The 13315-nt window shown below is 41.4% G+C and overlaps 1 protein-coding gene and 1 long non-coding RNA gene across 2 annotated transcripts in view; one reads left to right on the top strand and one right to left on the bottom strand.

The window, feature by feature from the left end:
- Window positions 1-13315, top strand: part of rassf4a (Ras association domain family member 4a) — a 265979-nt gene that overhangs the window by 82528 nt on the left and 170136 nt on the right. The window lies entirely within an intron of this gene.
- On the bottom strand, window positions 7935-11741 carry LOC132835018 (uncharacterized). The gene is made up of 5 exons (XR_009647264.1): window positions 11568-11741; window positions 11071-11159; window positions 10834-10954; window positions 9804-9893; window positions 7935-8576 (listed from the first exon to the last, which is right to left on the bottom strand). It is a non-coding gene; the product is annotated as an uncharacterized LOC132835018 (long non-coding RNA).

Consider the following 13315-nt stretch of genomic DNA (forward strand, 5'->3'; position numbering starts at 1 on the left):
ACTAGAGAGAGAATAGGGCCCCTCAAACATCAGCAAGGCAGCCTTTGTGTGGAGCCACAGAAAATGGGGGAGATACTAAATGAATATTTTGCATCAGTATTTACTGTGGGAAAACATATGGAAGATATCAACTGTAGGGAAATAGATGGTAACATCTTACAAAATGTCCAGATTACAGTGGAGGAAATGCTGGATATCTTGAAATGGTTAAAGGTGGATAAATCCCCATGACCTGATCAGGTGTACCCAAGAACTCTGTGGAAAGCTAGAGAAGTGATTGCTGGGCCTCTTGCTGAGATATATGCATCATCAATAGTCACTGGTGAGGTGTCGGAAGACTGGACGATGGCAAACATGGTGCCACTGTTTAAGAAGGGCGGTAAAGACAAGCCAGGGAACTATAGACCAGTGAGCCTGATCTCGGTGGTGGGCAAGTTGTTGGAGGGAATCCTGAGGGACAGGGTGTACATGTATTTGGAAAGACAAGGACTGATTTGGGATAGTCAACATGGCTTTGTGCGTGGGAAATCATGTCTCACAAACTTGATTTGAGTTTTTTGAAGAAGTAACAAAGAAGATTGATGAGGGCAGAACAGTAGATGTGATCTATGTGGACTTCGGTAAGGCGTTCGACAAGGATCCCCATGGGAGACTGATTATCATGGAATGCAGGGAGAACTAGTCATTTGGATACAGAACTGGCTCAAAGGTAGAAGACAGAGTGTGGTAGTGGAGGGTTGTTTTTCAGACTGGAGGCTTGTGACCAGTGGAGTTCCCCAAGTATTGATGCTGGGTCGTTTACTTCTTGTCATTTACATAAATTATTTGGAAGCGAGCATAAGAGGTAAGGTTTGCAGATAACACCAAAATTGGAGGTGTAGTGGACAGCAAAGAGGGTTCTCTCAGATTACAACAGGATCTTGACCAGATGGGCCAATGGGCTGAGAAGTGGCAGATGGAGTTTAATTCAGATAAATGCGAGGTGCTGCATTTTGGGAAAGCAAATCTTAGCAGGGCTTATACACTTAATGGTAAGGTCCCAGGAAGTGTGGCTGAACAAAGAGACCTTGGAGTGCAGGTTCATAGCTCCTTGAAAGTGGAGTCGCAGGTAGATAGGATACTGAAGAAGGCGTTTGGTCAGAGTATTGAGTACAGGATTTGGGAGGTCATGTTGTGGCTGTACAGGACATTGGTTAGGCCACTGTTGGAATATTGCGTGCAATTCTGGTCTTCTTCCTATCGGAAAGATGTTGTGAAACTTGTAAAGGGTTCAGAAAAGAGATATAAGGATGTTGCCAGGGTTGGAGGATTTAAGCTACAGGGAGAGGCTGAACAGGCTGGGGCTGTTTTCCCTGGAGTGTCGGAGGCGAGTGGTGACCTTACAAAATTATGAGGGGCATAGAGTCATAGAGATGAACTGCATGGAAACAGACCCTTCGATCCAACCTGTCCATGCCGACCAGATATCCCAACCCAATCTAGTCCCACCTTTTTGAGGTATTTTAGGTTTAGGCATATATAGGATAAATAGACAAAGTCTTTGTAGTGGTTCTGTTCGCCGAGCTGGAAGTTTTTGTTGCAAACGTTTCGTCCCCTGGCTAGGAGACATCATCAGTACTGTGGAGCCTCCTGCAAAGCGCTTCTTTGATGTTTCTTCCGGCATTTATAGTGGTCTGTCCTTGCCGCTTCTGGGTGTCAGTTTCAGCTGTCCACTGTAGTGATTGGTATATTGGGTCCAGGTCGATGTGTCTGTTGATGGAATTTGTGGATGAATGCCATGCCTCTAGGAATTCCCTGGCTGTTCTCTGTCTGGCTTGCCCTATGATAGTAGTGTTTTCCCAGTCGAATTCATGTTGCTTGTTGTCTGAGTGTGTGGCTACTAGGGATAGCTGGTCGTGTCATTTCGTGGCTAGTTGATGTTCATGTATGCGGATTGTTAGCTGTCTTCCTGTTTGTCCTATATAGTGTTTTGTGCAGTCCTTGCATGGTATTTTATAAACTACAGACAACAACTCACTAGAACAAAGGAGCCAATACCCAACATGAGCAAAACTAAAGTCTTTTCCCGGGGGTCGGGGAGTCCAGAACTAGAGGGCATAGGTTTAGGGTGAGAGGAGAAAGATATAAAAGAGACCTAAGGGGCAACTTTTTCACGCAGAGGGTGGTACGTGTATGGAATGAGCTGCCAGAGGATGTGGTGGAGGTTGGTACAATTGCAACATTTAAGATGCATTCGGATGGCTATATGAATAGGAAGGGTTTGGAGGGATATGAGCCAAGCTAAGTGGGACTGGTTTAGTTTGGGAACATGGTAGGCATGTACTGGTTGGATGGAAGAGTCTGTTTCCTTGCTGTATGACTCTGACAGTGGTAAGGCCACATGCGGATACTGTATATAATTCTGGTTGCCCTTTTATAGGAAGGGTGTCATTAAACTAAGGGTTCAAAATGGATTTTCAAGGATGTCACTGAAACTGGAGGGTTAAGTTTTAAGGAGAGACTGGGTAGGCTGGAGCATTTATTTGCCCTTGAACAGTGGAGGCTGAGAGGATGACTTCACAGAGGTTTATAAAATCAGAGGAGCAAAGGGAAGGTGAATAGCCAAGGTCTTTACTCCAGGATAGGGGAGTCCAAAACGAGAGGCATAGGTTAAAGGTGAGAAGGGAAAGATTTAAAAGGGAGCTGAGGGGCAACAGTTTCACACTGTGGCGAGTATATGGAACGAGCTGCCAGAGAAAGTGGTAGAGGCGGGTACCATTACAACATATTTGGGGAGGTACATGAATAGGAAAGGTTCAGAGGGATGTGGGCCAAACTCAAGCAAATGGGACTAGTTCAGATTAGGAAACCTGGTCGGCATGGAAGAGTTGGGCTGAAGGGCCTGCTTCCTTGTTTTTATGACTCTACGAGGAGTGCAATAGAATAGTTGGGTTTAAAGGGACATAGGTACGGGTTTGAACATAGACGAGCAGTCTTCTGAAAATGGCAAGAAGTAGTGTTCATGACGGATGGATGGATAGTTGAAAGCATATCTCGAAGTTACATGATGCAAAGGCGGCAAGCAGCCTCCAACACTGGCTGGGGCGAGGGATGAAATTATTAAGGAAAGGGCCAATTCCTGGTCATTACCACATTCAAGGCCTTCATTCTTCCCAATATTTCACTGGAGAAAATGTCTGCCCTTTCAATATTGAATATCAGACAAGCCCTTGACAATTTTGGGTCATTGGAGGTGTGAAGAGAGGTTTATGCTCATGGAAACTGATGGCATGTTTTGGGAAGATGTTCAATGGCAGCAGGTCGATTCCTTCTAATTTGCATCTGAGGGTAAACCCCAGAAGCTACAGTGAGAACGTTAAGGATTGATGCTGACTCTTTGGCTAGACTTAGATAAGAATCTGGATTAGAGTGGCGCTGGAAAAGCACAGCTGGTCAGGCAGCATTCGAGGAGGAGGAAAATTGATATTTCAGGCAAAAGCCCTTCATCAGGACCACTCTAATCTAGACTCGCATCTGCAGTACCCACTTTCACCCTCAGACAAGAGTCAGAACAGCTAAAAGCAGTTCCATCCAGTTGGATAACAATGGAGACACGCTGGAGGAGGATGCTGGTCAACTACTAAGCGCAGTTAGTGGGCGGCACGGTGGCACAGTGGTTAGCACTGCTGCCTCACAGCGCCTGAGACCCGGGTTCAATTCTCGACTCAGGCGACTGACTGTGTGGAGTTTGCACGTTCTCCCCGTGTCTGCGTGGGTTCCCTCCGGGTGCTCCGGTTTCCTCCCACAGTCCAAAGATGTGCGGGTCAGGTGAATTGGCCATGCTAAATTGCCCGTAGTGTTAGGTAAGGGGTAAATGTAGGGGTATGGGTGGGTTGCGCTTCGGCAGGTCGGTGTGGACTTGTTGGGCCGAAGGGCCTGTTTCTACACTGTAAGTAATCTAATCTAATTAGATGTGTCCAGAAAGACACAGAGTGATCAATTATTTTTGTTCTGTAGGATGTCACTAGTGGCTTCAATAAAAGTGAGTTTGACACCTGTGGCAGAGACCTGAATGGGGGGATGCAAACTTTGTCCTTTGGGAAAGGCAGGCATAATAGATAAGGTCAATAGCAAAAGTTTTTTTTTCCCTAAGGTGGGAGAATTCAAAGCTAGGGGCGACATATTTTTGAGGTGAGGTGAGAGATTGAAAAAACGACATGGGCAATTTTTTTTAAATTCAGAAAGCAGTTGGTGAACTGCCATAGGAAGTAGCGAATGTGGGTAGTTACAACGTTTGAAAGACATTTGGCTAAGTACATGGAATAGGAAAGGTTTTTTTGGAGGGATATGAGCAAAATACAGGCAGGTCGCACCAGTTTAGTTTGGGAATATGGTCGGCATGGACTGGTTGGACCAAAGGGTCTGTTTCCGTGATGTATGACTCTATAAATCAGGCAGGCAAAAACACATTGACAGATTTGGAGAGCAGAAAGAGATTGCAACTAGGGAGGGGGAGGTGGGGCTTGCAAAAATGAGGGGTTTAGGAGAGACCTTTCTGGGAAAATGGGTCATGACTGGTTTGAAAGGAGAAAGTGAAATCACCAGGACTGGTAACAATATGGGCTAGTGTGGTGAGAAGAGGGTTTGGGAAGTGGTGGATATGGAGGTGTGTAGAACTGTGGGAGGAAAGAGTATGGTCTTGGAGCAACGTAAGCATAATTACAGAAGTTTAACGTTTGCGTTTTTGGTGACTGAGAGCCAGTGTAGTTCAGTGATGATGGAATTAATGAGCAAGTAGGGGCTTGCTGTGACAAGATATGAACAGCACAGTTTTGGTTTGGCTGACGTTAGTGGAAGGTGTAGGATGGGAACGTGGGCAATGGATAATGACTGGTTCTGATGAGTGGCCATCAACCTGAAACATTCATTCTGTCGCCTAACCTCCTGAACATTCCCAGCATTGTCTATTTTCCTTTGATACAAGCTACCATACCCATCTTATATCTGGGAAATAAATGGATGAAAGTAAAAAATACAATTTAAAAACGAAGATGAAGAGAATGTTTTTGAAATAATAAGTTGTGATATTCAGCCGACTGAATGGACTAAAAATCCAACAGACTTAATTCTGCAATTTAATTCAGCAATTCACCATATTACTTTCTTTCACAGAGTTATTTTAATTATCAATTTAAATCAACAAATGTCTTTCCCAACTTTTTTGACTGGATTCACAAGATTTTATTCCTTGCAGCTTGCTGAACTTATCAGTCATCCCCCGTTATGTTACATAGCTTTATATCATTTGTTCTTTTTTGATGTCTGGCTCATCCTTTTAGAGGGTTGGTTAGCTCAATTTGTTGGACAGTTGGTTAGCGATGAGCAGTGTAGTGTCACCAGTGTGGATTCAATTCCCACAGCAGCTGAGTTTACTATGAAGGACTCTCCTTCTCAACCTCTCCCCTCACCTGAGGCATGGTGACCCTCAGTTTCGACTCAATATCTCTAAGGAGAGCAGCCTTGGGGTGGCGCAGTGGCTCAGTGGTTAACACTGCTGCCTCAATTCCGGTTCAATTCCGGTCTTGGATGACTGTGTGGGGTTTGTACATTCTCTCGTGTCTGCGTGAGTTTCCTCCGTGTGCTCCGGTTTCCTCCCACAGTCCAAAGGTGAATTGATTGTGCTAAATTGACCATAGTGCTAGGTGCATGAGTCAGGAGTAAGTGTAAGGAAATGGGTCTGGGTGGGTTACTCTTCAGAGGGTCAGTGGTTGGGCCGAAGGGCCTGTTTCCACACTGTAGGGAATCTAATCTACTTTAAATCACTTCATCAACCATATTCCTATTTTCCTTGTCAAATTTTCTTTGTCACTTGGGTAACTGTAGAAGACTTTAAGTTATCAAGGAACTTGAAGAAAAGCCAATTTGGAGTTCATCTTTACTTTCAGGTTTATTTTCTCCTGCCGTATTCCCTTACGCCACTCTCTTCATTGTTTATGTGTCTCTTTCTCCAATTATGTGTTCATTTAACCATGAAGTTTCGGAACTGAATAGCTTCCTCTTACTTTTTTTTTTAAAGCAATAAGATTTTTCTGAATTCTTTTGAATATTTTCCAATAATTTGTTGATGACAAAGCGTATTCTCACTCTCTGTCTTAGCAGTTGATGTAAAATTAACAAGTGAAGCTCCTTGGGATATTTTACAACATTTGAAGGTTATATATGAATGCAATACTTCATGTTAATTCAGTGCTCCTTTCACTAAATTTTTTGTTCAAATGAAGTGAATGAAATGAGGTTTCTAAATTCTTGGAAGAGCAGGGTTGGATTAGAACAAGTCAACATGGATTTAGTAAGGGGACGTCGTGCCTGACAAACCTGTTGGAATTCTTTGAAGAGGTGACAAGTAGGTTAGACCAGGGAAACCCAGTAGATGTGGTCTATCTAGACTTCCAAAAGGCCTTTGATAAGATGCCACATGGGAGGCAGCTGAGCAAGGTGAGGGCCCATGGTGTTCAAGGTGAGCTACTGGTATGGATTGAGGATTGGCTGTCTAACAGAAGGCAGAGAGTTGGGATAAAAGATTCTTTTTTGGAATGGCAGCCGGTGACGAGCGGTGTCCCGCAGGGTTCAGTGTTGGGGCCACAGCTGTTCACGTTATATATTAATGATCTGGATGAAGGGACTGGGGGGACTCTAGCGAAGTTTGCCGATGATACAAAGTTAGGTGGACAGGCAGGTAGTACTGAGGAAGTGGGGAGGCTGCAGAAGGATCTAGACAGTTTGGGAGAGTGGTCCAGGAAATGGCTGATGGAATTCAATGTGAGCAAATGCGAAGTCTTGCACTTTGGAAAAAAGAATACAAGCATGGACTACTTTCTAAACGGTGAGAAAATTCGTAAAGCCAAAGTACAAATGGATCTGGGAGTGCTAGTTGAGGATTCTCTAAAAGTAAACATGCAGGTTGAGTCCGTGATTAAGAAAGCGAATGCAACGTTGTCATTTATCTCAAGAGGGTTGGAATATAAAAGCACCGTTGTGCTACTGAGACTTTATAAAGCTCTGGTTAGGTCCCATTTAGAGTACTGTGTCCAGTTTTGGTCCCCACACCTCAGGAAGGACATACTGGTACTGGAGCATGTCCAGCGGAGATTCACATGGATGATCCCTGGAATGATTGGTCTAACATATGAGGAACGGCTGAGGATCCTGGGATTGTATTCATTGGAGTTTAGAAGATTAAGGGGAGATCTAATAGAAACTTACAAGATAATACATGGCTTGGAAAGGGTGGACGCTAGGAAATTGTTTCCGTTAGGCGAGGAGACTAGGACCCATGGACACAGCCTTAGAATTAGAGGGGGTAAATTCAGAACAGAAATGCGGAGACATTTCTTTGCCAGAGAGTGGTGGGCCTGTGGAATTCATTGCCGCAGAGTGCAGTGGAGCCCGGGCCGCTAAATGTCTTCAAGGCAGAGATTGATAAATTCTTGATGTCACTAGGAATTAAGGGCTACGGGGAGAATGCTGGTAAGTGGAGTTGAAATGCCCATCAGCCATGATTGAATGGCGGAGCGGACTCGATGGGTCGAATGGCCTTACTTCCACTCTTATGTCTTATGGTCTTATAAAATTTAGTGTTGAGGTGTTCTTGAATAAAAAGGATAAACTATAGGCATGTGGTCAGTTATAGAATAGATATTAATGCAAAATATTTTGTGACAATCAAAAAAAGAGAATTCAGTTTTTCTTCCTTTATTTGAATTTTATTATAAAACACTTAGAAATTGCAGCTTTGACCGACACATGTCTATTCAAAACATGCCAATGTATACATGGTGTTATCTTCAAGTTTGAAAAAAAATACATTTGCTCTGTTCTACAAAATCATTTGGAAAATGTTGTCCTTCTTTATATAAAATACCTTATCAGCAATATAAAACAATACATAAATAAAATAAAGATTCAAACTGACATTTTTAATGTGCATTACTTATGGAATGCATTATAGTTTAGTTACATTAACTGACCCGGTTACTTCGATCTACGATTAATCGGTTCAGCAACTTGCACAGCACAAAGGTCTCCATTTGTCTGGTGATCTTTTTTTGTGTGACAAGCCGTGATCTGCATTGTGACACCATGTGCTATAGCAACAGATTTTATACAGTGCTTTGGACAAATTTGACATGAAAGTGCGAATGACAAGAAATATCAATGTAACTTACGGAATTAAATGTCAATATATAAATAACCTATTTGCTTCATTAGATTAGCTTTTGTTTCACCTAAATATACTGAAATTAAATACAGCTAATACCGTCAATGGGTTGAATCAAGACACAAGAGAACAATTTTTGGTTCTTGGTTTTGAAATGATAAGTTTGAGCAATTTTTTAAAAATTAGATGCCCCTGTGATGCACATCACAAGAGACATCAGAAGTCAAAAGGTGAGGATTTCCTTTGTTTGTTTAAATCTTCTCCAAGGGCATCACATTCCTTCCACTTCTCCTTTATGGGTCTGATTCTTTCTTAGTTGTTGGTGCCTCTCTTCCTTAGTGGAATACATTCCCTCTTCCTTGTGATATCTTGGCCAATTCTGGAGTAGGGGGGGAGAGAGAGGGAAGCAATACATTTTACAAATGATCTATGTCCACAACCGTGTTGAAACTTTAATATGCCTTATCAAATTCCAACTCTCAAGCGTTAAGAATCCTCGATATTTACTGCAAGTGATTTTTTTAAATATATACTTCTATAATCAAATATATTATGTAGAATTGTATATAGGTGGAAATGATAGAACAATAGACAAAACTTTAGTCAAATGTTCTGTTTTGTCTTGAATTTGCAGTGTAAACATGATTACAAATTAATTTAAATTGTCACGTATATATTTAAGTTCTGATTTTGTGTGCGTTTTACTTGGTGACAAAGTTGGAAGCATTTGACATTCAGACAGTAAAAAATATTATATTGTCTAACTAAATAGTGGAGTTTTCTTTTGTGGAGGCATTTAATGAATTTGATGAGTTAATTTGGTCAAATTGATGAATTAATGCTTTGATGAATTAACTCATTAATTTGGCACTTAGTTCAATTATTTAATCCTGATATTTGGGAAAACGACAGGACAGGTATTGAACTACATACATGAATTTGTACAATTGTTGACTCAGCTGATTAAATGCTAATCAAATCAGCACAACTTCTGTTTCACTATGATACATAGAAATGTTCACAAAGCAAATATGAAATTACTTTTAATCATCGTTAATCAATCTGCTCATACACTTCTGGGGCAGGGTGGAATTTTAACCCCAGATTTTCTGGCCCAGAAATAGGGATACTGCAGTAAGGACTAAATATTATATCCTTTAAGGACAGACTTGTTAAGACCTGTCCTGTTGACTCTATTACATACACCCATGTGTTTTGTGGCCAATTAGCATCTTTAATCTCTATTTTGCAAACGCTAATCGGTTGATTATAAAATGTTCAATTCTACAGCTGATGTATTGTGACAGAATGCAATCTGACACTATAACAGTTAACTGCTTAAACTAATGGAGTATTTTGTATATGTTCCTAACTATGATTTGATTAGCACTAATTTGTATAGATCTCAAATGCTGCATAATTAATATTGATTTTATATATTTTTTCCATTTACTAATCCTAATAAGGTCGATTCCTCAAAATTCTGAATTATCTAATTTCTGAATTAAATTATACAACAGTGCTGAAACTTTCCATTCATTTGAATTAAGAGGATAGATTGTAATTTACTTTCTTTGTCATAAGAAAAAAAATAATTTGAGCTCACCTTTCCCAGCATTGGACAAGTGCTCTGCCTTGATTTGTTGCAGGGTCAAGGCACGTTTCCATTTGTGAGTTGTTCACATTTACCGCAAGTCTGAAAGAATACAACAGATGGGAAACGTAATGTTAGTTTCTGTGTTATGTGTCTTTACAGTCCTTAGCTGCTGTTGAGATTGTTGGGTGAAAGATTTATTTGGACACTTAAATGGATCTATGAAGTATCTGTAAACTCATGAGCAATGACCATCTAGCAATTAACAGAACTTTTTACTTGAGGTTCATTTCTTTTCTTCTTTACCCTGTGTTATATTCTTCTATTTTAAAAAATGTGTTTTTGAGTAATCTTGGAAACCATATTTCTATTTTAATTTGCCTCTCTAAAACTTTCACTTTTGCAGTTTTTTTTTACTTTAACCTGAGGGGAACATCATACTTTTTCTAATGAGCATCATGGAATTCGAGAAGAAGTTAAACTTTTGACCTCAGGCCGTTTTCCAGATGACTGCAAAATAACTATTCTGACGTCTGGGGCTTTGTAGTTCAAAATTAAAATGAATTTCTTGTAAACAGAAAGGAGGGAAAATGCTGGCGAGAAAGTTGAATTTGTATTTGTCTCTCACAAAACTGCTGTCTGGGAAATACAGGCTACATATATAGATCAAGTGCAAGCAGGGAATATAACTCAACTCATCAAACTCAGCCATTGTTTGTCACTGACTCTCACTCTTTGTAACATAGCAGGAGGAAGATTTATTGTGTCCTGAGCCCTCGTTTCTTTTGGCAACTCATCCAACATTTCGTAAGCAGGTCATTTAAGTTGAAACATTTATTGAAAACTTGGTGGATTTTATGCCCTCAGCATCATTTAACGAACATTTTAATTTGTGATTCTATGCACAGGTTGCTCACTTTGCAATAAGTGCAGAAACTACTAGACTCTTATTTACAGGCTTCAAATAAAAGATTAAAAGCAGTGCCCATCTTCACACCGTCCCTTTAGCAGGAAGATCTCTTGGTAGTTTAGTGTTACTTACATGATTTGAGTCTTTGAGCAATGTGTTTCTTTCGGAATGATTAAGTAGTCCTCTATCAGTCTGTTTGGCACCTTTTTAACAACATTCAAGCAAAGACATCTAGGTGGATTGACAGTGCTCTCTGTAAAAGACAGTTTGTGATGGAATTTATTATCACTTCACAAACAACAGAACGTAACTCAAATGTTTTCACTTATAACTGGAATTTCAGTGATTAACCAAAACTTTGTTACTGACCTGCACAGACAAATGCTAGAGCCAAGAGAGTTATTGCCTGGAGTTTGCAGTTCATTTTCTTGCTGGTTTTGTAGATGTGTTCTAACCTCCTAAAAAAAAAACACAAGAAGACAACTGGTCAAAAACTTAAGAATTCACATGCATTGCGAGCTGCAAATGCCGAATGTGTAACTGTAACCCAAAACCTTATTGATTGAATTCTGCTTATAACAACAGCATGCCTCAAATAACTATATTTGGAAATAACTAAATAAAACCGAGAACTGTGGTTGTTGGAGGTGTGAAATAAAACCAGAAATTGCTGGAGAAACCCAGCAGGTCTGGCAACATCTGTGGGAAGACAGCAAATTTAATATTTCAAGTCCAGTGACAGGACAGTGCTTTTGCAGCACTTGGGAAACTGATTGTTTACGAAAAGGCTTTTTGTTCAGTGGTGCACAAGTATTTGATTTACAGTTAGAAGTTGCTTCAAGGAATGGAATAAAAAGAAGACTTACGTGTTGCTGTTTGTTTGAGACCGTCAGTCAGTTTGTCTTCCTTTATATCTGTTCTGCGTCGTCTTGCTTGCCTGCAGCTCCAGCTCCTGCGGAATGTTTCACAGCAGAACAGATGCTTTCACTGCTGGAACGTGCAGTTTGTGGTCTGTGCTTGTTGCTGCTTTGCTGTTTTGCTGCTGCTTAAGTAGAGGCTCAGCTGCGAAGATCACATGGTTTACTGGAACAGAATGATGAAATCTTGGAGATTCCAGCTAAACTGAGCCAAAACGAAGCAGCTCTCTCAGGATGTCCGTTTTTTTTATTACAAGTTACTCCTTTAATTCATCAACATTTTTTTTCCTCTCTTTCTCTCACTTCTCCCTGGAAGGTGTTGACTCCGTCCTGGATTGTCGTTTGGTCACCCCACTTTTCTCTTTTGGGCTCCTTAGAGTTGGGAGAGCCAGCTTTCACTGGAGATTGTCCCAACTATTACACACAGGCGGAGTAGGTCATTCAGCCCCTGTTCTGCTGCTCAGTCTGAGTTGGCTAATCTGAGTTTTTGGAGTTCCCCAAAGTCAGGTATGGAGATAGTGGGAACGTAAAGATTTATTCCTGACCCCATCGCCAGTGCCAGCCCTTTTGTTTTTTTTTGGCAGGGGCGCAGTGGGAGTTTAACTGGGATTTTACACTTTGCTGATGTGGAGGTTCCCTAAACCAGCTGGAGGTGGGTTCCCCATGCCAGCTCAGGAGGTCAGTACTGCCCATTTAACCAACCTCTGAATCCCTACTTCTATAACCTTGTTCCCTGTGAAAGTGATCTCTAATCCTGTGTGTCATCGGTAAACTTGGCAGAATGTGTTTTCACTTTTTCTCCCGCTGCATGTGAGGAGAAGCAGCCCATGCAAATCAAATCCATACTCTGCCCAGCTTTCTTTCCCAGGTTTCTACTGTCCATTACTCCCCACCCCCCCATCCCCCACCCTGACCTATCACTTTCTCCCCCACCTTCATCCACCTATCGCTTTCTCAGCAATCTTCCCCCACCCCCCTCCCATTTATCTTGCAGCCCCCTTGGCCCACAAGCCTCTTTCCTGATGAAGGGCTTATGCCCGAAACGTCGATTCTCCTGTTCCTCAGATGCTGCCTGATCTGTTGTGCTTTCCCACCGCCACACTCTCGACTCAGATTTTTACCGTGTTTAAATGAGTGTTAGGTTTGCAACCAGTGATGCTGTTGCTTCTTCATTTAGGGAAGTTAACTGTTCAAAGAAGCTGAACTTTAGTGTTTGAATTGAATTGAGTTTCTTGTCACGTGTACCGAGACACAGTGAAAAGCTTTGTCTTGCGAGCAATACAGGCAGGTCACATAAATTAAGTAGTGTAGATAGTAGGTAAACAGCGGCAAAACCAAACACAGGTACAGGCGAATGTTAAGAGTTTGTGAGTCCATTCAGTATTCTGACAACAGTAGGGTAGAAACTGTTCCTTAATTCTGGCAGGCAGTTGATGGTTTGTTGGCTGTAATCTCCTCTGGCCAGTTCATAGTTCAATACAGCACATTTACCTTCTATTTCTAAAAGCTTCAGGTTAGTTTGGCGAGGACAAATCGCAGGAAGGTACCACTGCATAGGTTGTAAAATAGTTACAAAGGGAGGGAAGGTATTAGCTATTTTTCAGACCTTGTTTTTCTCTAAATGAGTGTATTTCAGTGGCACTAGTATAAAACATCAAACTTGGCAATGAATCTTCTACCCAGTGTTGAGAATGGAT

Source organism: Hemiscyllium ocellatum, chromosome 43 (assembly GCF_020745735.1).
Source record: "Hemiscyllium ocellatum isolate sHemOce1 chromosome 43, sHemOce1.pat.X.cur, whole genome shotgun sequence".
Taxonomy (NCBI): Eukaryota; Metazoa; Chordata; class Chondrichthyes; order Orectolobiformes; family Hemiscylliidae; genus Hemiscyllium; species Hemiscyllium ocellatum.